The following is a 27,832-nucleotide window of genomic DNA, read 5'->3' as shown; positions in this document are numbered from 1 at the left end:
CCCTATGTGCTTTTTCTTAATTTGTCTTCAATGTTTTACCTAATTTATTTATTTTTCCTGTAGCTGTGAGATGATTTATCAGTTAAGTCTGAAGTATAAAATTGCAAAGTATTATGTTTTACCAAAATTTAAACTTTTGGTACAGGTTGTTCTGGGGAAAAAATGTCAAGGATGTTATGTTGCATAATAAACTTGTCTTGCTTCATTGGAAAGGGGTCATGCAGGAAAGTCACAGACTAAGGGGCACAGGAAGCATATAAAACATTTTTCTAAGTAGAATCTCCTGTCCTGTTATGGTGGAGTTTTATCTGATAAGTATGAGGTGTGTACCATATTCTTGATTTCAATGAACTCATGTAACGAGTATAGTGTAGACTGATCTTGAGCCTCAAAACCAGGCGTACGAGAATGACTGTGTCTCATCCTCCCCTGATTCCCCCGCACATCAGGGCCAGTAGAAAATTCAACCTCATTCTTTTTTTATTTTTTTGTTCACTCTCAGTCATTCTTGTGATTCTGCCTCAGGTGTGTATGAACTCTCCAGGGATTCAGATGCTGCAAAGCACTAGGCTTCTCCATTCTTCTGTCATCTGCCCACAGAGGTCACCGTTAAAGACACGTACTTTCTTTTGGCCTGGCCATTTTATGAGGCTTCTGTGCCAGGGATAGGGCACCGGAGCCTTTGGGGAGCTGGAACCCCCATGCCCATGGTCTAACATTCCTGTCTTTGGGCACACTGTCTACCCAGTGCACTCTGAGGGGACAAAGAGATGTCTCTCAGATCTCTCCTGTAGTCCAAGGGAGAGAGCACCCTTCCTCAAGCCCTGTTCTACCTCTTGAGTTTTTAGAAGCGAAGACCGAGAATTTTTGTAAACTATGTCTATTTTCTGTGCTGCCAAAGACTCTTCTGAGGAAACAAACCGAAAATCCTGAGACCTGTTTGAATGGAAATAAGACAACAAGGAAAACGCTGAGAGAAAAGCCCATAAATACCTCAAAAAGTTATCCACAAATATATAAAATGTGGTATAGCCATAAGATGGAATGTTATTCAGCTGTAATAAGAATGAAACACACACAAAATGGATAAACCTTAAAAACATTATGCTAAGTAAAAAAAAAAAGCCAGTCCTAAGGGGGCTCATGGGCTTCCCTGGTGGCTCAGTGGTGAAGAATCCACCTGCCAATGCAGGTGACATGGATTTGATCCCTGGATCAGGAAGATCCTTTGGAGAAGGGCATGGCAGCCCTCTCCAGTATCCTTGCCTGTGAAATCCCATGGACAAAGGAGCCAGGTGGGCTATGGTCCGTGGGATCACAAAGAGTCAGACACAACTTAGCGACTAAACAACATCAAGGGGTCACATACAACACGATTCCATTCACAAGAAAGTCACAAGCAAATCTACAGATGTAAAGTAGACTAGTGGTTGCCTAGGGCTGGGGGTGGAGGGGCTGAATGGAAGGTGGGGCGATTGCTCAGGGGCACAATGTGCCTTCCAAGGGTGATGAAAATGTTGTACATTTGGATAGTGGTGCTAGGTGCACAATTCTGTAATAGTCTAAAAATATTGCACTATGCACTTAAGGGTGGATTTTCTGGTATACAAATTATATCTTAATAAAACCATGAAGTTTTTAATCACCTATTTCAAAAGTGATAAATTCAGACATTTCAAAGCTACCACGTCCATGCTTTTATGTGATTGTAGCAAAAGTTTATTATGCAGATAGTACAGGCTGCACACTTTGCTAGGGGTACCAGCAAGAAACAAGAAAAACAAGTTGCCTGACACCATGCAGGTTACAGTGTGCTTAGGGAAAAAGTATTACATGCCTACTTTACTTTGACAGCATCTCACCTGTTTCCTGAAAAATATCCTTTCTCCAGCCAGTGAGGCTTACTGAGAAAAGATTTCCTGACCAAAAACCAACCCAGTGATGGACTATCCTATGTTAATCATTTGGGAAAATGTCTTGTTCCAAAGCTCCTTGTTAAAACTTCATTTCTGGGCAGGAAGCCTTTTTAGGAAGCTTATTTGTGGAAAGGAACTTATTAATATTAAAGACCTGTGCCGTCTCTTGCTGGCCTGCGTTTTCCAAGGCTAGTTGCTCAAGCTTTCCGTCTATTGTTGCTGTTTGATTGGTTTCTTAAGAACTAGGACACCAGGTGGTCTGTCCATTTCCTGGAAATATAGGCCAGCCTCAGCTTCAAGCGGCCTCGAGGATTTGATCCTTTGGGGGGATGTCTGCACCTGGTCCACTACTGATCCACAACCTAGTATTAATAGAATGAAACACAATATTCCCTGGCAAATAAACGATTGTACACCCACGCTCTGAATTTGGGTTTTGAACCTCTCAAGTTGGTATTTTTGTCTAGTTACCTTAAAGTTTTTTTTACATTTATGAACTGTGCGCAGAGACAGCAGCCACATTTAATACTCTGAAAACCAAAAAAAAAAAAAAAAAAAACCAATCAAAAGTTGAGTAAGATACCCTTGGACAAGTCACTGCTCAAGAATTTTGTTTCGGCAGAGCACGGATTCCCTGCACGTTCACTTCTATGGCGCCTCTTTTCTGCGCAGGTGGCTAGAGACCCAGGATACTTCGGGAATCCAGGCGCAAGGAGCCTGCGCAGGTGCGCAGATACGGCGCGGGGCGGGGCCGAGTGGGGAGGAGCGGCGCGCGCTGGGAGAGCGTGGGGGTGCGCGCGGGGTGTAGTCCCAGGGGGTTCACGCAGAGCCGGCGGATCCTTCCAGTTCGCGAGGCGAACGCCACACCCGACGGCAGGAAGCAGGCTTTCTGAGGCGCTCCCAAAGTTCAGGCAAGGGCCGCCCCCCAGCAGATACACGTTCCCAGCTCCTGAAAAGCCCCCTAAGTTCGCGGCTTTCTGCACTCTTTTTACCAAGCCCGGTCCCTCCAGCCCCACCAGTTGAGTGCGGGACGCCGGGCCAGCCGGACCTAGGAGGGGACTGGGTGACTGGCTTCGAAAGGGTCGGGGCTCGAACCGATGCGGGGGCGACTCGGGCGCTGGAGGGGCGAGACCGGCCGAGGGAATGGAGGGACCTCTGTGCACCCCCTTGCAGCCGCAGGTGAGCAGGTCCGCGGCGGGAGGCTACGGGGAGCGGAAACGGAGGTGGGCGCAGGGGTGTGCACAGGTGTGTGCGCTGCACGTGCTTGTGAGTTCACTAGAGGGGAGAAGCGCCCCGACACCCCGTTGGGCATCGCATGTCCTCGGACCCAGGGGTGGGTCAGCCGGAGCCGGGCACGTCTGTTCCAAGGTCCAAGCTCGCGGCTGTTCTGCGCAGGGACGCACAGCTGGGCTTGTTAGAGACTCAAATTCGCGGCGCACCCTGCTATTGCGCGTTTGGAAATTCAGCTGTTCCCCGACGAGTCGGGGAGTCAGACAGTTCAGCTGGGGTCTCCACGCGCACGATGCGCTCCGGCCCGCAGGGGAGACTTAGCCCGGGTGCCCAACTATGGGTTTTTGCACGCGAGGAGCGCGCGGGGCCTCGGACGCACCAGCTAGCCGATCGTTAGTTTCCTGGCCCCTTAGGCGCCCACGTCTGGCTGAGCTTCATGAGGGTGGCCAGGACCCAGAAAGCCGTGTCCGCGGCGCACGCTTGGTGCCCAGTTCGGAAAGAGCGTTGTACGGGTCTCTGCCTGCTCTTGGAAGCCTCTGGGTTGCATTCGCAGAGGGGAGCCCTGAACCCCTGGGCTTTTCAGGGCAGACGAGGGCTTCAAGAAGCCTTTGGATTTAGACAGTGGGGATTTAGACCATAGGGAGCATGCTGCCCTCCCCTGGTGATACAAAAACAATTTGTCTGCAGTTCCTTCGTGGTGCAGTTAATGGGCATAGCTGAAGGTTGTGTTACTCCGCATCCTCCACCTTTGACTTGGAAAAAGTAAGGGTTGGCTACTGTTTTCACCTGCCCGGTATGGAGTGGGCAGAAGTGTTGGGGTCGTGAGGGTGTCCTCCCTGGACCAGGAAAACATCAAGTGCAAGGTTGAGGACTTAAAACTTCTAGCTTCAATGGAAGCAAATCCTTCTGATTCTTTGGGTTCACCCAAGTCAAACGGGGGAGTATTATTCAGTAAAGGCACACTATTAGTTTTCTTCTGCCTTTCAATAGATTCTGTTTGAAAACAGCTGGGTGACCTCATCATGATAAGATACGGTTTTGTTGGCTGTGAAGCCTTAGGAAGGTTTTGGGCAGCCCCACAAATCGATCTCTGAAAAGCAGTGCCTTGTGACTTTGGGCAGAGGGAAGCTGGAGGGGTGGAGCAGGTGGAGACTTGGCAGTAAGGTGCTCCTCTAGGCGTGTCCCAGAGGACTGGGTGGGTAAATCCCAGCAGAATCCACCCCAGCACCGGGGAGCCAGCTTCTCAAAGTGATCCGACCTCCCGCTGATTGTGGTGTTGATTATTTAGTGTTGTCGCTGGGAGACCAGTGTCTTGTATCTGTGGGACCTCTTGGATGCTGTGTCATTTGGCCTGGGTCAGCCCAAATTGTGCAAAAACAAACCCTTCCTGGGATGTCACGTGCACACCTGCTGTGGTACTCAGACCTCAGGCTTGAAGAGATGGAGATGTGGCTCTTGAGGTGGTAAGTAAGGAAACTGATTCTTTGACAAGCCCTGTGTTCTGTTTCCTCCTCTCACCAAAAATCACATGCATGAAAAATACTTTCCCAGAAGCCTGCTGTCTGGCTTTTAGTTTTGTTCATGTTCTTTAGCTATTTGAACTTTTTAAACATCAAATTCCTGAAGCTTCTAATGCAAGTGGTAACAGCAAATAAATAGAGACCATTCTCAGCACTCTTCTGATCACATTATTTTGATTATTTCTCTGAAGGAGGCTTTATTTTCTTAATGGCCCCTTTCTGTTAGTTTGTTTTGATAGTTGCTTATTTGACTGCCTTAGATCTAAACTAGGTTAAAGCAACATTCAAAACTCCCAGCTCTACACAGCCGTCAGCAAACACTCAGCCTCCCGTCATTTGTTGTTGTTCAGCTGCTAAGTTGTGTCTCTCTCTATGACCCCATGGACTGCAGCACACCAGGCTCTTCTGTCCTCCTCTGTCTCCTGGTATTTACTCAAATTCATGCGTGTGAATTCATAAAATATCTCATAAGTAAGGATGGGGAATTAAAATTCATTCACTGTTCTAGGAATTGTTTTGAGTCAGGGAAAAAATCTACAGAAATCTTTTCCCTTGAAATAATGATTCAAAAATTTTAGAATGCTGCCAAGTCAGATGGAAAGACAGCAGGGGGCAGGAGAGACGTTTTTCCCTCTGGTCAGCAGCACTTTCCCTGAATAGGAAGAAAGAAGACATGTCCAATGTTGACGTTTGTAGTTTTTCCACCTACCAGATCTGCATTTGTTTTGTCCACAGTTTATATATATTTCTATTCCCCCCCCCCCCCGAGCACTGGGTGAAAATCAAATTGGCTGTGTATTAACAGCAAATCAAACATCTGGGCTGACAGTGAATATTTGTTTCACATGATTTGCTCCCAGAGCAGCAATTGAGGCCAGGAAGAGCGTTCCGTCCTGGTCATGCAGCTTCCTTCTGCTTCAAGGTATCAGGATGTGTTCAGAGAGGGTTTTCCACTTGGCTGGTGGCTCAGATGGTTAAGTATCTGCCTACAGTGCAGAAGACCTGGGTTCAGTCCCTGGGTCGGGAAGATCTGGAGAAGGAAATGGCAACCCACTCCAGTATTCTTGCCTGGAAAATCCAATGGACACAGGAGCCTGGTAGGCTACTGTCCATGGGGTCACAAAGAGTCGGACGCGACTGAGCGACTTCACTTTAAAGAGGGTTTTAGGGGAAAAAAAATGGTACCCTTGTGCACAGAGTAGGAAATACTTCCTAGAAAGTGCTGACTGGGAAAACAAATGCCAGTAATTCAAACAAATTGCAGGTGGTAGGCATTATATTGTGTTCAATAATTGTTAAGTAGTTGTTGAGTCACTAAGTTGTGTGTGACTGCAATCCCATGAACTGCAGCACACCAGTCTTCCCTGTCCTTCACCATCTCCTGGAGTTTACTCAAAACTCCTTTCATCCTCTGTTGCTGCCTTCTCATTGTCAAGTTACCTGAATGAATTTATAAAAGGTGCTTTGGAAACAGTAGTATTCAACATTTTTAACCCTGTATACCCAGTGATTAAAATAATTTTCCTATACCTTCTTGAATGATGAGAAATTTCAAAAGAAGTGGTTTGTCTGTTTTTTCCTATCAAAATTTTTTTATTGGTGTATAATTGCTTTATGGTTAGTTTCCTCTTCCAAGTAGTCAGTGATCTGAAAACAGTGAATTTTATGCTTGCCTGCCTCAGAGATTCAGAGGTGTCTGCCCGTTTTGGTTGGGAAGGAATCAGCTTCATGGTGGGCACAACTAGGACGTATCCTGTGACTAACAGGAGACAAATGTTAGTTTGTGTCTCTTGTCTTTGATCAAGCTCATTGCCCTCTTTAGTTCACCTGTCCAGGCCATCTTCAGATCCCAGTAGAGTTATCACAACGATGTAACCTTGGCAGCTCTGCCAGAGATGGTTGAATCCCCCTGCCCCAACCCACCCACATGCCGACCCCCTGCAGAATCCGCCTGCCTGACCTCTCCTCCCTGCCTGGGGCTCCAGCACCTCTCCACGGGTTCATCCAGTCAAGATGCCCTACTGTCCATTTTCAGACCTATGTGTCTTTGCAGAGGCTCCAGTCCCACCTGAAATGCACCGTCTCTTTCCTTCACCCAACCTAGATGCCTCCCTCCAGTCTCTGAGCTCTGCTTGGACCTGTTTTAACATCACATACCTTGTCTCCATCTTGTGGACTAAGTCTCTTCACTCACATTTCCAGGGCTGCACGCGTGTTGTCCATTTGGTAGATGCTCAGTAAACCCTTGCTGGATAAATAGACTTCTGGCCAGGTCCAGGGCTGAACTTTTCTGCAGGTTTAGTTTGGGTTCTCTGGCCATGAGTGGTCCATAAACTGAACTTTTAAAATTCATTCTTATGGAAGGCAGAGGGGAAAAAAAAATCCAGGTCTGAGTAATCACTTGAACCATTATCTTTTTTGTATCAGGCACTTTTGATTTCCATCCTGTATTTCAGACAGAGTTCCTGAATGCATGTAGTCAGCTTGCCCTAGCCGAGCATTCAACAAGGAGCCCACCTTCCCTCGCATCTGTAGCGGCTGCTTCTCACCTTCTAATCCTGCAATCTCTTGAATCCCAACCAGCTGAATTTCCTGATACTGATTTCGAAATAGCTTTATCACAGTTAACTAAAAGTTAGGCTATTCCAACAAAAAGCATGTTTTTTCTACTGGATGTGCCATTCTTTAACTTGGAGGGAAAGTTTTTTTACCTTTTTCCTGTACATAACACACAGTTCCCTTCCTCTCTCACACATGCTTCTGCTGTTTTAAAATAGCAACTACAGCTGCCAGTAGAGACTCTTGGGGGAATTTTTAAGGCCACTAATCAGTTTCACAGCTGGAGGCAAAGCACGTTGCTGGGGAATATTTTTCGCATGACACACCAGGTGCTTTGACCTTGTCGGGGCAGCCAGAGGGTTAAGCTTAAGGAGTTGGGGGGAGCAAGGACCGAGTAACGAGACCACCGGAGGCCCAGTTCCTTCCCCTGACCCCTGCACTGTGCAGAAACCAAGCCAGGCACCAGGGGGATCCCATGTCCTCCAGGAGCCTCTGGGGGCATAGAGCTGGGGCCATCGGGACCCCCCCAAGTCCTCCCAGAGTCTCTGGAAGTGCTGGGAAGGTCAGAGCTCTCGGTTCCCCCTCTGAACTGAGCACAAGCCCCAGACTTTAAATGTATGCAGAAGCAAAGTCCTCCTTGAAAGACACCTCCTCCTACCCGATGTTGCTCAGCTTCCAGGACATCAGAACCTTGGAGGGTTCCTTGGAACATGGATTGCTGGGCCTCAGTCCAGACTGCTGTCTCCATAGGCCCAAGAATCTGCATTTCTCACCCGTTCCGAGGCGACTGGAAACCACTGTTAGAACTTCTTTTCTATTCAGTCAGTTTAGTTTCTTTCACTCAAATATTTACTCAAAAGAGAGTTTGTTTCTCCCAGACACACAACGTGGATGCGGTGAGCAGAGCAGATGAAGAGAACAGAGCGGTGGTTACCAGAGGTGCCTGTTGGGAGAGGTGGTGACTGGTACAGGGGGTCAGTTGTCTGGTGACTACAGAAACAAAAAGTTTTAGTGGTGAGCATGTTGTAGGCTATACAGAGACCCAGGATGCTCTGGGAATCCAGGTGCAAAACTTAACTCGCAACTCTCAAGTTGTACATCTTTTTAGTTGACAGTTTTGGTGACCATGAAGGGACCCAGAGTGGACTTCCCTCCCTCACCTGAACTCCATGAGGAACCTGATCTTTGGTACCAGCAGCAGCCCCTTGCACCCATTCGCCTTCTTGGGGAATCCAGACGAATTTGGGTAAATCTCTGTTGGTTCTCTAATCTCCCGTAGTGGTTGAGATTGGGAGTTTTATTTGGCGGTGGAGCAGGTTAGCTGCCCCCTCCCAGTTGGAAAGATACTGGCGGGAGTGGGGCGGGGGTGCTCTGGTGAAATATCCGGGGCATACGCAGTCATGGTCTAGACACTGAGTGGGGCTCAGTTGGAAGATACTGAGAAATTTCCACCCAGTTGAAAGATACTAGGTGGGAGGCTGGGTGGAAAAACCCAGCAAAATACCCAGCCCGTAGAAAGGTACTGGTTGGGGGCCTCGACTGAAAGAAATCGAAGCATACCCAGGGCTCAGTTGAAAAGATACTGAGGTCACTCCATTGTAGAGGATTGAATGATCTCGGCTGAGTGCATAGGTGAGAGGCTGACCTGACATTTTTCCTCCATTCAGCTGTCTTTATAGAATTTGTTGGGATAAAAGTGTGGAAGATACATGAGAGCTTTTCTCCAAAGAGAAGGGACGAGACTCCTCCTGGCCGGTTTCGGTTTTCTCAGGTGACAGAGAAATTTACTGGAGTGGTGGAGGCCTAGTCCTCATACCATGCAGTGGTCCCATAGGGAAACCCACTCATTAATTAAAATATTTGCTCGTCCAGGGGTTGCACATAAGAACTGGCCATTTAGCAACCTGAGCAGCCACGGTGGTCTTAAATTGCTGGAGGCAGAATCCGAGACTTATAAGAGGGCTGAAATGACTCTAGGGTGACTCCTAGAAGAGTTAAGCTCACAAGCAACACACGGGCCCACTACACAAGTTCACTAGTGATTTTTATCTCTGACAAATTCAGCTTAAAATAGGAAATAGAATCTTGCAAAATCAAAAAGGAGGGGCATCAGAAAGCCAACCTCCAACCAACACCCCAGCCAAATTCATGTACAATATGTGCGGATCTCATACTTGTAGGTACCTAGTTAATTGGGGAATTTATACTAAAGGAGACCCTAACTTAAAATGGCCAAACTGGCATTCTTTCGATATTCCAAAATTGATATTTTTGCATGCACAACTAGAAAAAGCCAGCCGTAAGATCAAACAGACTGAATGGAATGCTTACTCTGGGTAGTGTCTAGAAGCTTCTAAAAGAGGAAATAATAGAGTAACTTCTTTGCAGGAAACCAACAAAAAATTGCTTGATATGATATCAGAACTAGGAAAAGCCACTGCTGCTAACTCTGTCTCTCCCTCTGCTCCTCTTCTCTCTGAACTGCCAGACACTTTGTCCTTCAGCCTCCTGTTGCTCCTCTTTCCCCAGCAAAGGAGGATAAAAAATCAGAAGTAATTATGGCTCCCTTTAAGGAGAAACCTATCACAAGGAGAGGTGACCCATCCTCAGTGTTGACCTTCACACCCTGGACCAGTACAGAACTTAGAGCCGTCGCTAAGGAATTTCCTGGTCCCAGTCAGGATCCATTGGGATTTTCTAAGGAATCTGAATTAACCATCCAGGCCTACAAACCTGGGCTTTCAGATCTATATCAACTAATACTGCTATTAGTTTCTGAAAGTAAAGCAAGGGAATGGAGAAAGCCAGATGGAAACACCCTTAATGAATTTTGAATCCCACAGTCCACAGGCTCATACTAAGTGCAAGGAATTGGCTCAGAAATTATTCGAACTTATCCCAGAGCTTTTTTCAAAGACTGAGGACTAGACAAAAATTCAACAGTGCAAGCAGAGACCAGATGAATCAATCCAGATTATTATGAGGGATTTGAAAAAAACTTTTAAACAATATTTAGGTTTGACGCCTGAATCATTCTCCAGCCCCCAAAATGATTCCGTGCTTAACTCCACCTTTTTAGAAGGTTTAGATGAAGATTTGGCTACTTTGGTCAAAAGACACAATCTAGGTTGGTCTGTGTTGTATACCAGTGGTCTCGTTACACTGGCTGACCAACTTTTCAACACCATTAGAAAGAAAAAGGATTATCTACCAAAATCATGAACCTTCAGCTGTGCCAGTTAAGTACTCAAAGCCAGTTGAAGGTCAACCAACCCTCATTTAGTTCTCAACTGAGAGGAAAACAGTTTGGTTTTACTGTGGAAAACCAGGACATCAGAAAATGAACTGTAAGCTAAGAGGGAAAAAAAAAAAGGCTAAGGGAGAACTGGGTTTTAGGCCAGAATTCCGAGTTAAACAGGGATAGGGCTGCTGCTCCTAGGGAACATGGGGCGCTTTCCCCCTTTTCCTCTCTAATACTCTGGGAGAAGTAGAAATGATTATAAAAGGGGAAACAAAGCCCTAATAGACACAGGGGCCACCTTTTCAGCTTTAAACCTTACCAAAATTAAAGGCGCTCTCCCTCAGAGTGATACCTCAGTACAGGTGGGAGGGGCTTCTAGTGCGCCTATTAAGGCTCCTAAATCATTACTCTTAGAGTTCTACATGGGGAAACTTAAGACATTCCTTCCAGTAGAAAGTGCTCCTGTTCACTTGATAGGTAGAGACCTACTGGTAGTTTGCGAAGCCCATATTTCCTTTATTTCTGAGGGAGAAATGTTTCTAGATCTAAAGGACAATCAGATTTCCTTCATCATATAATGTTTGTGACTCATGATGAGGATGATGCTGAACAAGATAGGTTGCTAGCCTTAGTACCTAAAGAATTATGGGCACTTGATTCTACTGACAACAGATGAATACATTCTGCATCCCCCATCAAAATTACTGTAGATAAAGATAAGCCTCTGCCCAATATTTGCCAGCATCCATTAAGGCAGGAGGCCATAGAAGGAATAAAACCTTTAATATCAGCTTACATCAAGAAAGGGCTCATTGTGCCTTGCACAAGCCTCTGTAACACTCCCATTTTGCCAGTTAGAAAACCAAACGGCAAGGGTTGGGGATTTGTACAGGATCTGACATCTATCAATGCTATTATTATCCCTCGACATTCGGTAGTGCCAGACCCCCATACTTTAGTGTCGTGGAATCCTAAAGACAGAAATTTCTTTTCTGTGATTGATCTCTGCAGTGCAGCTTTTAGTGTCCCTGAACACCCTGGTGATTAGTATCTTTTTGCCTTTACTTGGAATGAATGGCAATATACGTGGACTGTAATGCCACAAGGATATACTGAAAGCCCCACTTCTCCCAGATATTGAAAGCTGATCTAGATGATCTGGACTTCCCTCACAAGTCCGTGTTGATACAATATGTAGATGATTTGCTGCTGTGTTCAAAGTCTTTGACAAACAGCCAGCAAGACACCTTGTATTTACTCCAGAAACCTTAAAGGGACATAAAGTGTCGAGAGAAAAATTGCAGTTCTGTAAGACTGGTGTAAAATATTTAGGACATAGGGTGGTGACCCGAGGACAAAAGAGCAGATAAAACCAAGGAGGGTCTTGGAATGCAGGAACAGAAAAACCAGACCCTTATCGTCCTTCCCTCCCCCATGTTGTAACTATTAATGGAACAGTATAACCTGTCTCCCCTGGGAGAAGGTATTTGCCCTACTCTTCCCCCACCCAGTATACATGCCTCATCCAATCAGCAAATGACCTGCAAGATCCCTATCCACTCCTTGTACCCTGGGTATAAAAGTGGACTAAGGACTCCCTGTTCAACGTTGGTTCTCCCTTGAGCTGGCCCACTGTTCTAACAGCGTCTCCCACTCTAATAAACTTTATTCCCTCTCATTCTGTCTCATGTCTGGAAATTCTTTTCCAACCCACGCCTGGACCATGACACATAGGATCTCTAAGGAAGAGCTTCTGATTGATCTGGTTGGAGTGAAGGGCATTCTGGCCTTCCCTGCCCCAAAGACAAAAAAGATAACCAAGGGGATTTTTAGGACTTGCAGGCTACTGTAGAAATTGGATTCCAAATTTTTCCTTAAGTGCTCAACCATTATATAACCTACTCAAACAGGACTAACCTGAATCACTTTGCTGGAATGCAGAACATTCTGAGGCCACACGGAGACCTTAAAAAAACAAGGCCCCAGCCCTGGGGCATCCAAATTATGATCTGCCCTTCTTCCTCTTGGTTCATGAAAATAAGGGAATTGCACTAGGAGTACTAACTCAACCACATGGTGGTTACTACCGGCCCATAGGGTATTATAGCCAACAGCTAGATTCGGTAGCCAGAGGCCTCCCCCCTTGCCTCCAGGGTATTATGTCAGATCACAGAAGAGACAGTCATGAGTCCCCCCTCACTATCTTTGCTCCTCATTCTGTGGAAGCCTTACTAAATTCTCATCACACACATTACTCAGCAAGTAGACTAACTTCCCATGAAATTATCTTGCTCTTGCCAAATATGACTATTCACAGAAGCTTAACCCAGCTACCTTGCTGCTGGAGGAATCAGGTATCGAAGATGAAAAACATGATTGTATTGTTTTTAACTGTCAATCTTTTATCCCCTAGGATTGACCTCTGAGAAAGCCCTATGGATAATCCTGATTTTATATTATTCACTGATGGGTCATATTTGCGAGGACCTCATGGGAAATACCAGGCTGGTTATGCTGTTGTTTCTCCAGTATCAGTCCTTGAGAATGGTCCCTTACCTGATGTCTCTTCTGCCCAAGAGGCCAAATTAATAGCATTAACTAGAGCCTGCCAGCTGCAAAAGGGAAATCTGCTAATATTTATTCCAAGAGCCGCTTATGCATTTGGGGTGGCACCTGATTTTGGCATGCTTTGGAAACAGGATTTTTAACATCTGCAGGGAAACCTATAAAAATGGGAGACAAGTTGCAGAATTGTTGGATGCAATTCTGCTACCAAGTGCATTAGCTTTCATTAAGGTGTCAGGTCATTCAAGGGCTGACACTGCAGAAGCTAAAGGGAACTTTAGCAGATCACACCACCAAAACAGCAGCTCTGCAGAATGATAATAATCAATTAACAACTTATTTCCCTTTTCAGCTTCCTAGTAATCTTACTAACACCCTGTTAAATTTTCAGAAAACAGCTCCAAATGGAGAAAAAGGTACTTAGAAACAAAAAGGAGGAAGGTTTGACTCCAATAAAGGGCTGTGGATAGGCCCAAATGGAAAGCCTATCCTTCTGTTTGGAGCTCAGTACCCCACTTTTCAATATATTCATGAGTTAGCTCACTGGAACCCAGATAAGATGATACTATGGGGTAAACTATTATTGGAAGCCATCTTTCACTATAGCTCAGAAAGTTTATTCTAGGTGTACCATATATCTGAAATACAACTCAGGAAAGCTGTTACATAGTTCTCAGGGAAACTTTCCATTACCAGTTGGCCCTTTTGAAATTTGGCAGATTGATTTTATCCAGATGCCCCCTGTCAAGGTTACCAGAACGTACTTGTCATGGTTTGCATGTTTTTACATTGGATTGAGGCATTCCCATGCAGATGGGCCACCACGCAGTTGGTAGGCAAATTAATCTTAGAAAGAGTGACTCCCATTTGGGGAGTCCCTGCAGAAATACATAGTGATAGGAGAACCCATTTCACTGGACAAACTGTTAAGGAAATTTGCAAAATCTGGCCAATTATGCAGCATTTCCATTGTGCTTACCATCCCCAGTCCTCTGGGCTGGTGGAAAATACAAATGGAACAATTAAAATTCAGTTGGCTAAAATTGTAGATGCTTATTCCCTTCCCTGGCCAAAGGCTCTTCGTTGGTTCTCCTCAACTTAAGGTCTACTCCCTTTGGAAAGCATCCTTTGTGTCCCTTTGAAATTGTCGCTGGGAGACCAATGAGACTAGATGAAGGATTGTATGAACCTATATTATTAAAGGGGATATGTTACATTATCATAAAGGCTTAATCAAACTCCTAAAGGAACATTATAAAGGAACATTCTAAACTTGTTTCTGAAGCTCATCATAGTAATCTATCTTTGGATGAAGATAAGGTATCGCATGATCTGCAACCAGGAGATCATGTGTATTGGAAAAAACATCATATAAAGGATTCCCTGAAACCCAGATGGAAAGGCCCTCATCAGGTACTCTTAACTAACTCATGTGCAGCAAAATTTAAAGGAATTGACTCTTGCTTTCATTTTTCCCACTTAAAAGGGGCCCCTGCTCCAGACTGGACTATAGAAAGGGCTACTGATCTCAAACTCACTTTTTTCCCCCCCATTATATTAAAGATTTTACTTTAAATCGAGACATGTATCAGACAGAGGTAAAGAACTGTATATGCATGCAATCAAATCCAGAGGAATTACAAATTTTCGTTCATTCTGAAGATTTTGTCTGGGTAGTCCCTGCTTAATTGTCGTCATGCAGCTACATTTGATGCATAGCTGACGTATCCCCAGGAGAGCAATATGACCGCGGGGATCAACACGGAATAAATCCGGTCTAGGGTGCGGCGCCTCACTGGCTTCATGGTAAGGTGGTGGCAGTGGTTCGCGGGCACGGGCGGAAGCCGCAGGCCCTACAGTAACCTCCGGGGTGGTGGCATCTTTCAGCTGGGCGCGAGCGCCTACCCACTCAAACTCACTTTAAAACAATGCTGAAATAGAGGAGGAGCTGCACTCAACTTCAGGATGAGAAGAGGACGACATAAGTAGACAGCTTGCCCAAGATGCTGGACCTGAACCGTATGATCATTTATAATGTTTTCCTGACTTCTTGGACCTTTGCATATGAATCAAATGTTTTCATGGCATGGGTACAATCCTTTGCAATCCAATTTTAAGAATCAGTCCAATTGTTGGTTTGTGGCCAGTTACCTGCATCTAGTACTTCTGGGTTGCCTTGGTCTCCCCTTTAAGGCTCTGACTGGCTAGCTCTTAGGAAATTTATTTTAAAAGAAAGAGAGTTTAACTCTGTTTTGTCTATGCCTGATATTACTAGATGGGATCCTCTCAATTGGCCAATTAATAATACGTGCTCTGACCCTGGCCATAAATTTAACTTTTCTGTTAGGATTACTCAAGCTCATTCAGAGCAACAAGCTAAATCGCAATCAAAAACTGTAACGTCTCGTCTATTAAAAGGAAAACTTCCACAATTATGGGATGGATCCATGTTGTTAACACCAGGCTATGGTCATTTAAGTTTAAAATCTCCCCTATGTTGGGGACAATTAAATCACAATAAGGATGATCAACCTAGTAATATCAGGAAACTAGGCTGGTTGCCTTACAAACAATGCCTACATATTATTACCCTTAGAGAGAGTGACTGTTACGGAACTGACTGGTTCAGACGACCAGATTTGCTGGGTTGCACCAAATGGAACTCAGTGAATCTGTGGTACTAATTTATGGCCTTGGCTTCCATCAGGATGGATAGGAAAGTGTACCCTGGGATTCTCATGGACACAAGGTGTTATACATAACAAATTAGAGGTAACTCTAGCCAATCTACCATTGATGTGAGCCCAATGGGTCAAACAGTCTATATTCCACTGGTATGACCATTTAGCGGCTCTTCTTTTGCCTCCAGTAGGATTAGTGGATGTAATTGCCCATATCGAAGCCTTAACAGCTTTCACTCAACAAGTTTTAAATGATAGTAACCAGGCTGTTAGCCTCTTGAACTCTGAGGTCTCTATGATGACAAAGGAAGTGCTACAAAACCGCATGGCCCTTGACATCCTTGCAGCATCTCAGGGAGGCACCTGCGCCAAAATTCAATGTTGAACGTTGTGTTTTTATACCTGATGAATCCTCTAATATAACACATTTGATGAATCATATGAAAAATCAGATTTCTTCTTTAGGTGACCCACTGCCTAGTCTTGATGATGTTTTAAAATGCTGGTTTGCACAATGAGGTACCATTACATGCCAGTCAGGATGGCTGCTCTCCAAGTCTACAAGCAATAAATGCTGGAGAGGGTGTGGAGAAAAGGGAACCCTCTTACACTGTTGGTGGGAATGCAAACTAGTACAGCCGCTATGGAGAACAGTGTGGAGATTCCTTAAAAAACTGGAAATAGAACTGCCATATGACCCAGCAATCCCACTCCTGGGCATACACACTGAGGAAAGCAGATCTGAAAGAGACACGTGCACCCCAATGTTCATTGCAGCACTGTTTATAATAGCCAGGACATGGAAGCAACCTAGATGCCCATCAGCAGACGAATGGATAAGGAAGCTGTGGTACATATACACCATGGAATATTACTCAGCCTTTAAAAAGAATTCATTTGAATCAGTTCTAATGAGATGGATGAAACTGGAGCCCATTATACAGAGTGAAGAAAGAACATTACAACATACTAACACATAAATATGGGATTTAGAAAGATGGTAACGATAACCCTATATGCAAAACAGAAAAAGAGACACAGGTGTACAGAACAGACTTTTGGACTCTGTGGGAGAAGGCGAGGGTGGGATGTTTCGAGAGAACAGCATCGAAACATGTATATTATCTAGGGTGAAACAGATCACCAGCCCAGGTTGGATGCATGAGACAAGTGCTCAGGCCTGGTGCACTGGGAAGACCCAGAGGGATCGGGTGGAGAGGGAGGTGGGTGGGGGGATCGGGATGGGGAATACATGTAAATCCATGGCTGATTCATGTCAATGTATGACAAAAACCACTACAATATTGTAAAGTAATTAGCCTCCAACTAATAAAAATAAATGAAAAAAAAACTATAATTCTACTCAAATTAGAAATGGAAATAAAACTTCAAATCACCTTTATTAAAAAATAAATAAATAAAATGCTGGTTTGGTGTGGGATGCTCATGGCTAATATATTTACTTGTAATTCCACTAATGTTATTAACTATACTATTTTGCCTGTTTTAGAAGATTATAGTTTCTTGTATTACCAAGTGTATGACAGAGCTTCCAACCAGATTAATGATGACTAGATTTGAAGCAGTTGGTCCGTTTGAGATCAATGATTGTAGCGTAGGAGGCAGCACCTCAGATAGCTCTGAGAGACTGCTCCAAAGAAGTGGTAGGGGAAGGTCAATATATAGGATTTTGGTGAAGGGGGGAGTCCAATACCATTAAGCATTCCTAGATGTGGGAAGATGCAATGATAGGGAATACTTTCCTGGACCATAACTAGAAGACAGGTGTCCAGAGATCTTTAACTATGAAGACCTAGTCCAGTAATAGCACATTGAGTGGCTTATCAGCTAAAACCTTCTTCAGAACTGGAAACAAGCCTCCCCAGCAATGTGGGCCAAAATGGTCATACACTGGGGCCATGTCAACTACAAACTGGCACTTGCCAAGATTGTTGCCGATGACTGTACAACAAAGGCATTGGCCATCTGCCTCTGCAGAGACCGAACCCTGCCCTGCTGCAGCTGTCGACCGTCACCACCTCCTGAGCGAGTGCAGGGTGGAGTAAGGCACTCTGCTCCAGGCAATCTGGTCAGACAGGCTTTTAGATAGATGTTTTAAGAACAGATTTTATGATCTCAATCCTTGCATCTCCTCATACCTAGAAAAGCAATAAACCCCTTCATGGTGACATCAGATCCTCATGACTAGCAGAAAATTTGTTGTAAAAGGAATGCTTAATGGTATTGAATTCCCCCCTTCACCAAAATCCTATATATTGACCTTCCCCTACTACCTCTTTGGAGCAGTCTCCAGAGCTATCTGAGGTGCTGCCTCCTGGGCTGCAGCCCTCATTTTGCCCCAAATGAAACTCAACTTGCAACTCTCAAGTTGTCCGTCTTTTTAGTCGACAGCTGGGGAGAAATATCAATAACCTCAGATATGCAGATGATGCCACCCTTATGGCAGAAAGCAAAGAACTAAAAGAGCCTCTTGATGAAAACAAAGAGGAGAGTGAAAAAGTTGGCTTAAAACTCAGCATTCAGAAAACTAAGATCATGGCATCTGGTCCCCTCACTTCATGGCAGATAGATGGGGAAACAATGGAAACAGAGACTTTATTTTGGGGGGCTCCAAAATCACTGCAGATGGTGACTGCAGCCATGAAATTAAAAGACACTTGCTCCTTGGAAGAAAAGTTATGATCAATCTAGGCAGCATATTAAAAAGCAGATTACTTTGCCAACAAAGGTCCATCTAGTCAAAGCTATGGTTTTTCCAGTGGTCATGTATGGATGTGAGAGCTGGACAATAAAGAAAGCTGAATGCCGAAGAATTGATGCTTTTGAAATGTGGTGTTGGAGAAGACTTTTGAGAGTCCTTTGGACTGCAAGGAGATCCAACCATCCTAAAGGGAATCAGTCCTGAATATTTACTGGAAGGACTGATGCTGAAGCTGAAACTCCAATACTTTGGCCACCTGATGCAAAGAACTGACTACTTGGGGGAAGACTCTGATGCTGGGAAAGACTGAAGGCGGGAGGAGAAGGGGACGACAGAGGATGAGATGGTTGGATGGCATCACCGACTTGATGAACATGAGTTTGAGTAGGCTCAGGGAGTTGGTGATGGACAGGGAAGACTGGCGTTTGGAAGTCTGTGGGGTCGCAAAGAGTTGGACACGACTGAGCAACTGAACTGAACTGAACTGACGTTATTGGTTATACCAATTGGTGTGTTCAGTTTAACTGTCTTGACTGTGTGCTACTTGCTCAGTTGTGTGGACTTTTTGAGACCCCATGAACTGCAGCCTGCCAGATAAATGGAATTTCCCATTCAAGAACAACTGTCTTATGGACAACTTTTAGCCAGAAGATGGTGCTCAAGAGCCAAGATAGGAAATCTTGGCACGTTTACGGCTTTCATTCTTTTCCTCTGTTTTGAAAGGCCTGGAGTCATACTCTTCAGTTTAGCCCTTGAGCCCAAAGTTCAGCAGCCAGATACATGTGAAGTTAGCCAAGCTATCAGGAATGGGTCCTCCAATGATGTGTTTTAACAAGCATACGATTGAGAGTTAACAATTTGTTGACAATAAGGAAATGTATAAATCAATCACCAGCATGAGAAAATGGGACTTGGGTCTGTTCTAACAAGCAGTGTACAATTGGTGATGTTGGTGCTGTGATGTTGGTCTTCGTGTCTGTATGGCAGATCACCCCAGATCAGAAGGAGCGGGGTTAATCCATTCTGTGAGTCATTGTTTGGCCATAAGACAGATTGCCTGAATGTGAAAAATTGCTGACCACGGTAAAGGGGTACAGAGCGGTGCTGTATGCCATTCTTATTCATGCAACTCTTTCTCCAAGCTTGAAGTTATTTGCAAGTGAAAAATAAAAACAAAAAGCAAGCTTCCTAGTTTACAGAGTCAGATATGACATGATTTTATCATTTGGGTAACAGCAACGCTGACACTGCCCTTAGCTTACTTCGTAGGAAAAGACACTCAAATATTGGAGTTGGCGGAAACCTACAGCCAACTGTGAAATGATAAGTCATGAGCATTAATCAAGGGAGTTTGGAGATTTGATATGTGTCAGTGATCTGAATCTCAAGTGTTCAGAGTCCGAGGAATCTTGGAGTCTCCAGTGACCAGAGACGTGGCAGTGTCTGAATTCTTCCAGAGAGGCACGGGAAAAGGCGAGGAGCTAGGTTTTGGCTTTCTTTCTTTGTCTTTTAAAAAGAATCTTCCAACTTAGTGTGCTTGCTCACTCTTCATCCATGACTCAGCCAGGATAATCCCCGCCTGTGCTAGAACATCTCCCCCTCACACCCAAACCCACAAGTGGCTGTGCCTCAGGGCCGGGGGGTCGAGATCTATTCCAAGTAAAGTAAAGTAAAACCAGCCCCGATCTTCAGCTTTACCTCCAGGACGACCAGAACGGGACCCACCATGATGAAGAAAACAGCAGCGAGAGCTGTGCTGGGAGCCAGTTCCTCATATTTTTATTACTTGGAGTCTGTCTTAATCTTTCTCTTCCTATCAGGCAACATATGGATTATATTTTCTCAAAAATCAGACTGAGTTTGGCAGCCCCGTGCAGATTCTGGAAATGTATGAATGAGTTCAGAAGGAAGTGGGCTTTTTTTTTTTTTTTTGCTTGCTTGCTTGTTTTTTTGTTTTGTTTCTGAGCACTTAGTGTTCATTCCATACCAAGAGGATATCGGATGTGCAAGTACGTCTGAAACAGAGCTGTAGATGTTGGGAGTTCTCTCCTATGGCATCAGCACTCAGTATCAGGACCACTGTGTTCACTTGGCAGGACTTCTCCACGTGCAGTGAGAGATACCGGTTTTACTGCACTCTATAAATACGCCACTTATTGGCTCCAACACATTTATGTGTCCCTTCACTCAGTGCTCACTTAAACTGTCCAGTTTGCTTGACCTGGTCTATAAATGTAAATTGCCTACATCTGAAACCCACTCTGGTTGCCTTCTGAATGCACAGGAACTCGAGTCGCATTACTTCTGCAGACAGAGACCAGGTCTGAAGATAGCTCTCAAGCAAGGGGTCACCTTCTTACTATCTCTCCCCCCCACCCCCTCAAAAGTGTTAAATATGCATATGATTCCAAAACTGTAAACTATTACAGGGATGGGATACCAGGTACATTTTTGGAGGCAACGTTTTGTTTTAAGATGTTTTCTTTGTTGAAGGATGTCAGGAAGCTTGACTGATGTCAGAGGAACAAAGATGAACTGCATTTGTTTTCTTTATTATAAGCCTGACACTACACATTGCATAGTAAGAGTCAAGAAATACTAGGAAGGAATCTTGAGAGTTTAACCAGTCTTGGCCCTGTCTATGGCACAGCTATTCTAAGACATCCTTCCCTCTTCCGAGGCTGGAGTATGTGTGCTCAGTCACTTCAGTCGTGTCTGACTCTGCATCCCCATCGACTGTAGCCTGCTAGGCTCCTCCATCCATCCATGGAATTTGCCCAGCAAGAATACTGAAGTGGTTAGCCATTTCCTCCTCCAGGGGATCTTCCCAATCCAGGGATGGAAATTGTGTCTCCAGCATTGTAGGCAGATTCTTTCCACTGAGCCATCAGGGAAGCCCAAGCTCTTACGGGAGGTAGGGGCTAGGCAATTTCACCCCCTATTTTCATCCTCCGTGTTCCTGCTTCTGTACCTACACTGGTTAAACGATGTGCTTTAAGTATCGCTCTCCATGATTGATTCCCCTTGCTCTAGTCTGCTTTCTCTGTACTGGAGACTAAAGCCCACATCGTTAAAGGGTGTTCTGAAGCAAACCCATCATCTTTTTTTCCCTCCGTCACAGTAGCTCATCACCTGAAGTCTATACTCTCCTGCTTTCAACTTTTTAAATATTTTCTTCTGTACTTATCTCTAAAGTCAATCAACCTACTTCCAGAAATAGAATTAAAAATGGAACTAAAAATATGTACACCTTATAAAATCAAACTGCTGTGCATCAAAAAGGTGATCGAAATTAAGAATGCCAGCAGTTTGTCATCTTCTAAGACATCTCATTTGTGTCACCTTAGTAACTGGTTCATTGACCATAAAGACTGCGAAAGGAATGCTAATGATACTTGTGTTAAAATTAATTGGATGACATTCTGTGTAGGCTGGAAATTCCTTTTTAACTTCTTTGGAAATTTTAGAGAAGTGGATGAAGAAACCTTTCTAAAATGCTTTCTTAGTAAACTTATTAGGAGAGACACTGTAATGATAATCAAAGAATTCAGCACAATGCCCAGCACATACCAGATGTTCAGTAGTCAGTGGTCCTTATTAGCTGACGGAGCTTCAGTCTTTGAGCTATTCAAGCATATGTTCTAATGTAAAAACATTAAAAAAATAAAACAACCCTTTCTTCTAATTAGGTAATGAAGGCTAGCCAGTTGGAAACTGTCCAGAGAACAGTTACATTATCTGAGAACTTACAATATCAAGCAAGCAGTGCCCTGAATGCTGCAAAGCTGCAAAATGGTCTGAAATACTTGAGTCTGAAGTATAATTGGGCTGCTAACTTAGATTCATGGGACACAGACTCATCAAACCTTTCTCCACTCATCTGAATACTACACAGTACAGAACATTCTTCCTGTATTCTTTTAGTGAAGACATTTTGAGGAAACACAAATGTGGGGTGTTATCCAAGGTCTTTTAAGCAAATGTGAAGTTTAATTCAGTTGCTTCCTGAGAGGCTGACTTCTTGCAAAAGCCAAGGAAAATCTCATACTAATCCAAAAGGTACCCAAAAAAATGTCGACACCGTAACACGGGGGAGGGCTCAGTTTGGAAAAGTTAAAGTGTTTGGACAGGGGTAATTACGAGGGCTGTGAGGCTGCACTGTAAATTCCATCATCCCGTTTCTGCTCAAATAAGCAGCACAATGGTTCTTTTATCTTTTTATGTTTTTACCAGGAGACTAGTAAGGCAGCTTTGATGAAGGAAATTCCCATTTATGTCAAATCTAAACACCCAGGATGAATGGGATTTTTTCCCTATGACCCGGGCATATAAAAACAATGATCTTAAGAGTGAGAAATCCCAAGGAACCAATGGTCTCAAAGTGACCTCTGAATTATTAAGTTAAAGATACGAAATTTGAATTCTGTGTAAAATGACATCCTTTCATACAACATAGCATTAGACATGATTCCAGGTTGTCTTGCCCTGCCCCACCTGGAAAGTCCTCTCCATTGGGGGAATCCTTGGGTGACTGAGCTTCTCAGACTCACCTTTGTGGCACCCTCTGAAGCTGGCAGCCTGCTGGGCCAGCCCTGGGTCTCAGTGGTACCCAGAGCCCCAGTGCCCAGGCTTCTGCTTGGGGAAGGCCTGATGATGTCCCGCCCCCACAACACTGCAAATGATGGAAGCTTCTGGCACTGGTTCTGTGGATGGCAAACTTTCCCGTTTCACCTGGTGACACCCAGGAAACAGCTTGTTTCTTTTCTCAGCTTCCTTCATTGCAAAGCCACTCTCACCTTCAGCCTCAAAAGGATTCTGTTAGGTGGGGCCCTGGGAGGTTCCAAGCAGGAGTTCCCTCCCTCTGAGCCTGCCTTCCAAGGCTTTCATCCCCAGCGTCCTCTGTCCTCTTAGAGTCACATTGAGGGGTTAGGGCTTCAGCCTGTGCATTTGGGGGGGGGGGGGGGGGGCGGGGGGCGGGGAGGGTCATAATTGAAGTCCATAATGGAGAACTTGCAGCATTCATTTTAGAGGGTAGGAATTACATTCAGAAGTGTCTGACTGTGTCTAGCTTCCTTGGTTTACCATAGTCTTTCCAAAGTTCATCCGCTCTGTAGCGTGTCAGTACTTGATAATATTCCAGTTGTATGGCTTGACCACCTTTTGTTTATCTGATCATCAGTGGCTGGACACTGAGTTGTTTCTATTTTTTTGACAATGATAAATAGTGCTGTTATGTGTACAATTTTTTTGTATGGACACAAGTTTCCAACTCTTTTGGGTGTGTGCACCTAGGAGTGGAATTGCAGGGTCATAGAGCAATTCTGTTACTTTTGAGGAACCGTCAACTTGCTTCGCACAGTGGTTCGTATTCCCAGTTAGCAAAGTGCAAGGTTTCCAGTTTCTCTCCAACACTTGTTATTTTCGGTTTATTATTATCCTTAGTATTACTACTATTGCTATCCTAGTAGGTTCGAAGTATTACTGTGATAGTGACTGGGTTTCCTTGGTGGCTCTTGACAGTAAAGATTCTGCCTGCAATGCGGGCGACTCCATTTCGATCCCTGGATTGGGAAGATCCCTAAAGATGCTGAACGTCTTTTCATGCGTTTGTCAGACTGTCTTCTTTGGAGAAATGTCTATTCAAATTCTCTGCTTGTTTTCTGATTGGATTGTCTTTGAGTTGTATATACACTCTGGATACTAGACTCTTCTCATATAATTCGAAAAAACTTGCTGCAGGCTTTTTGATGTTGTGTTGGTTTTATTTATGTCACCCTTTCAGATACTCTGGCATTACTGGAAGTCCTGGCTGGTGTTTAACTCCATATCTTCAAAAAGAAAATATACCACTAGTAAACAGAAAAATCAACATAAAAATGGTTCCTTAAACTGTGGAGTTAGGGGTGAGGGTGGGGCAGGAAGAGAAGTATGCTAAATGTTTAAAGTGAATCGTAGATGAGAAGGAAAGGAATTTTAAATATGGAAATTACTTTCCTGAAAGTCAGTGTATTAATTACAAGGAAAAAACAGGAGGATGAAAGATGAAAACTGTTAAAACAACAGGAATTTTTTTTCAGAGTTTTATGACCATTTTTATTTTCAGATGAGGTTAGGTAACCACAAGACAAAATTAAAAGAAAGGTAAATTAGCATATTTGTTTGGGTTTGCGGTCTCATTCGTTAACACAAACACTTTAACTTGAAAGAAATTCTGGTAGACCAAATGTGAGTTTTCAATACTACTCCCATTTATAAAAGAGGACGAGAGAAGCGAATGAACCCAGGGAAAGACACTCTTCCGAAACAGACTGCTGACTGGTGTGCAGATGGCAGTGACCTTCTGCTCTTCCTGAAATTTATAGAAAATCACTGTAGATCTTGCAAGTTTTAGAACTGCCAGACAAATGAAATATGACTACCCTCATATGATTTGCATCAAGTCCAGTTAGCAAAGTTATAAGTAATCATTTCTATAGTTCTATGACTTTGTACTTGTACTCTTGAAGACATGTCAGAAGTTTGTTTTTAAATAGTTGCATTTTATTCATATATATCTGTATATAGGCACAGACTGAAAGGTAAAACAAACTGAAAAATCTGTAGTTAGTGTCTATAGAATTCAACTTTTTAAAAGGGGGAAGGGCACACCTTCATTGGTGTTTAAATCTACTCTGGCAGACTGCCTGACATTTAGTTTTGATTATGATAAATTATTATTACTACTACCTATATGTTTTGATAACTAATTACAGCTGCTCAGAAGAGACTAGTAAAATAGTTTAAGGCTATCTGTTAAGGATGGTCAGGGAATTTTTTATGGAAGGAGTTCCACTGCCTTACTATGTTCAGGTAGTACCTCTCACAGCGATGCCAGTAAGTACCTGACAACTTAATTTATAAAACTTCAGTACAACATACTAGATACACAAAGAAAAAGTAAAATCAAGTCAGAGAGAGGAACCGAGTGATATAAAGTCTCCATGAGCATTGAAGACAGTCAACCACCGCATTGAGCAACCACGGGAGAGGCCACTCCTTCACTTTTAGGGAATACAGGAATACAGCAATGCAAAAAAAAAAAAAAAAAAAAAGGATGAATTTGCTCAAAGCTTTGCACTTCCAAGTCTGCTGGTTGTGGGCTAAATTGTGAACTGTTTGGGAAAAACTTGTGTTTAGGCTCAGGTATTACCAGCTCATAAATCAATTTCCATATGAAAATGACCAACATTGCTTTCTTTATTAGTAAACTCTGACAAATGGTGGGTGTTCTGGAGAAGTAGATAAATGTATAGTGGAAAGAAGCTATGACATAGGTGCTGTCTGAAGAAATGGACAGTTCCCTTGCATTTTCCCTCCCCAAGACAAAAAGCAAGGTAAAGGATTAAACCTTTAAACACCACCCTAGTTATTTTATGGTGCCATAGGAAAACAATGCTGCCTAACCATCTGGTCATTGGTATAGACTCTGAAGTTCAGTCCAGGCTTTTTGTAGTGGAGCCTGGTGACCAGCAGCATAGTGGGCAGGCTTTGGAGTCCAGGAGACTGTCACTTTCTGTTTGTAAGGGTTGCACGGGCTGTCCTCACCAGTAAAGTGGGGCAAATCATTATATCTTCTTTGTGGGGTTGCTGTGAGGATTACTCAGGTAAAACAGCCCTGTGTCCAGCATAGAGGAAGCACTCAATAAACATTTGCTCATAGTATCTTCTAAGAAAAAGACCCAGTCTTAACACCTGAGTCTTCCCTCCACTTCATCTGGACAAATGCCATTGCTCTGATGATTCTTCTGACCCTCCCACCCACCTCCCCACCCCCAGGTTATGTGCTTAAACTGACTCTGCACATCACCACTCAGCTTTATAATACTTGTACCATCTTTGCTTAGTCAGTTCTTTGGGTCTCTGTCCAATTTCCATTGACTTTCAGCTCTGTTTGGAGGAAATGGCCAGAATGTCTGGCTTTTTGGAGAACCCCCAGTACCCAACCCAGAGCACAGTACACCGTGACTGCTTAGCATGTAGTTGTGGAACAAATAATTTGATATTGAAATTTTGTTAATTTACTCGGTTTAGAAAAGTTCCTGGCTGGTGCATTTAAATGCACAATTTTCTGAAGCTAAAAATACACCCCTCCCCAAAATGCAATGAAGTAAAGTGCAGTGCTTGGAAAGAAGTTTACTGAAGAGTAAGATGTTTGTTTCCAGTGTGTAGGGTAGGTTTTTTCCTTTGATTCTGTGTGGTGGCTGGCAGGGTAGCCACCCTACTTGAGTTGGACAGGTGACCCAGCCGACACAAGCGCTATGAATAAAACTGCCTTATGTTACACGGTCATGGACTTGGAAGGGACCTCTGTGGGTCGTGTGTGTGTGCGCTAAGTTGCTCAGTTGTCTTTGACTCTTTGCAACTCCATGGACTGTAGCCCACCAGGTTCCTCTGTCCCTGGGATTCTCCAGGCAAGAATACTGGAGTGGGTTGCCATGCCCTCCTCCAAGGGATCTTCCCAACCCAGGGATTGAACCCGTGTCTCTTATGTCTCCTGCATTGGCAGGCAGGTTCCTTACCCCTAGTGCTACCTGGGAAACCCCTGCAGGTTCTGTGCTCCACTTTAAGGATGAGGAAACTAAGGCCAGCACAGTGCAAGGTTCTTCTTCTGGTCAGATGAGGCCTAGATTTCAGGTTGCTGACTAGCAGACCTTGTTGGCTGGGTCACCAGATCTTTTAAAAATAATCTGGCGGCTTTAATAGCATCAGCACCTGTCACTGCGGCTTCCGCAGGTCAGCAGCTATCAATTTCTCCTTCTCAAAGCCGCGCTGAGGGTCTGTCGGGAACCTTGTTTGCTTCCTCCCACAGCTGTCTACACCGCCGGGGCCAAATGTGGGGCCCAGGCACCTTTCTGCCTGGATCCAATAAATCGCTCGGCCCAAATTTAGAAAGACAAAAAGCGACACAAATCATCGGGAAGGAGGCCCCATTGGGGCATTCTCCATCCCACCTAGTAGAGACCCGAGCCCACCGCGCGGCCCCCGGTCCGTGCGTGGCTGGCCGAGGCCTGGACAGCAGGGGCCTGGAACTAAGTGGGACAGTGATTCTGAGCAACAACTTCAGTGTCTGCCAAGTGGAGCGCAGTTATCATCCTTCTTTGGGGAGTTTTGAGAATCAAACCGAACTGTGAATGCCTAAGACCTGCAGAAACACGTTTAGTTTGTCCTTATTGCCAGGACTGCTGTTACTGTGTCAGCTCCGGCCCGGGTCTCCCGCCCGCCTTCCAGCCGGCAACCCACCGCCCGCGGCCGCCGGAGTCCAAAGGTGCAGGGCGGGCGGCCGGGGAGGCAGGAGCAGGGGGGCGGTGGTCCAGCGCGCATGCGCGTCCGCGGCGCCCGCCCCTCTTAAGAGCGCAGCG

At 44.5% G+C, this 27,832-nt stretch overlaps 1 pseudogene; it reads right to left on the bottom strand.

Annotated features, from left to right (window-relative positions):
- Positions 1 to 14,668: 14,668 nt before the first annotated feature.
- LOC139036255 (small integral membrane protein 27-like) lies at positions 14,669 to 14,836 on the bottom strand (annotated as a pseudogene).
- Between the last annotated feature and the right edge of the window lie 12,996 nt (positions 14,837 to 27,832).

The sequence above is a fragment of the Odocoileus virginianus genome, chromosome 8, assembly GCF_023699985.2.
Source record: "Odocoileus virginianus isolate 20LAN1187 ecotype Illinois chromosome 8, Ovbor_1.2, whole genome shotgun sequence".
Lineage (NCBI taxonomy): Eukaryota > Metazoa > Chordata > Mammalia > Artiodactyla > Cervidae > Odocoileus > Odocoileus virginianus.
This window is presented reverse-complemented; position numbering and strand designations above follow the sequence as displayed.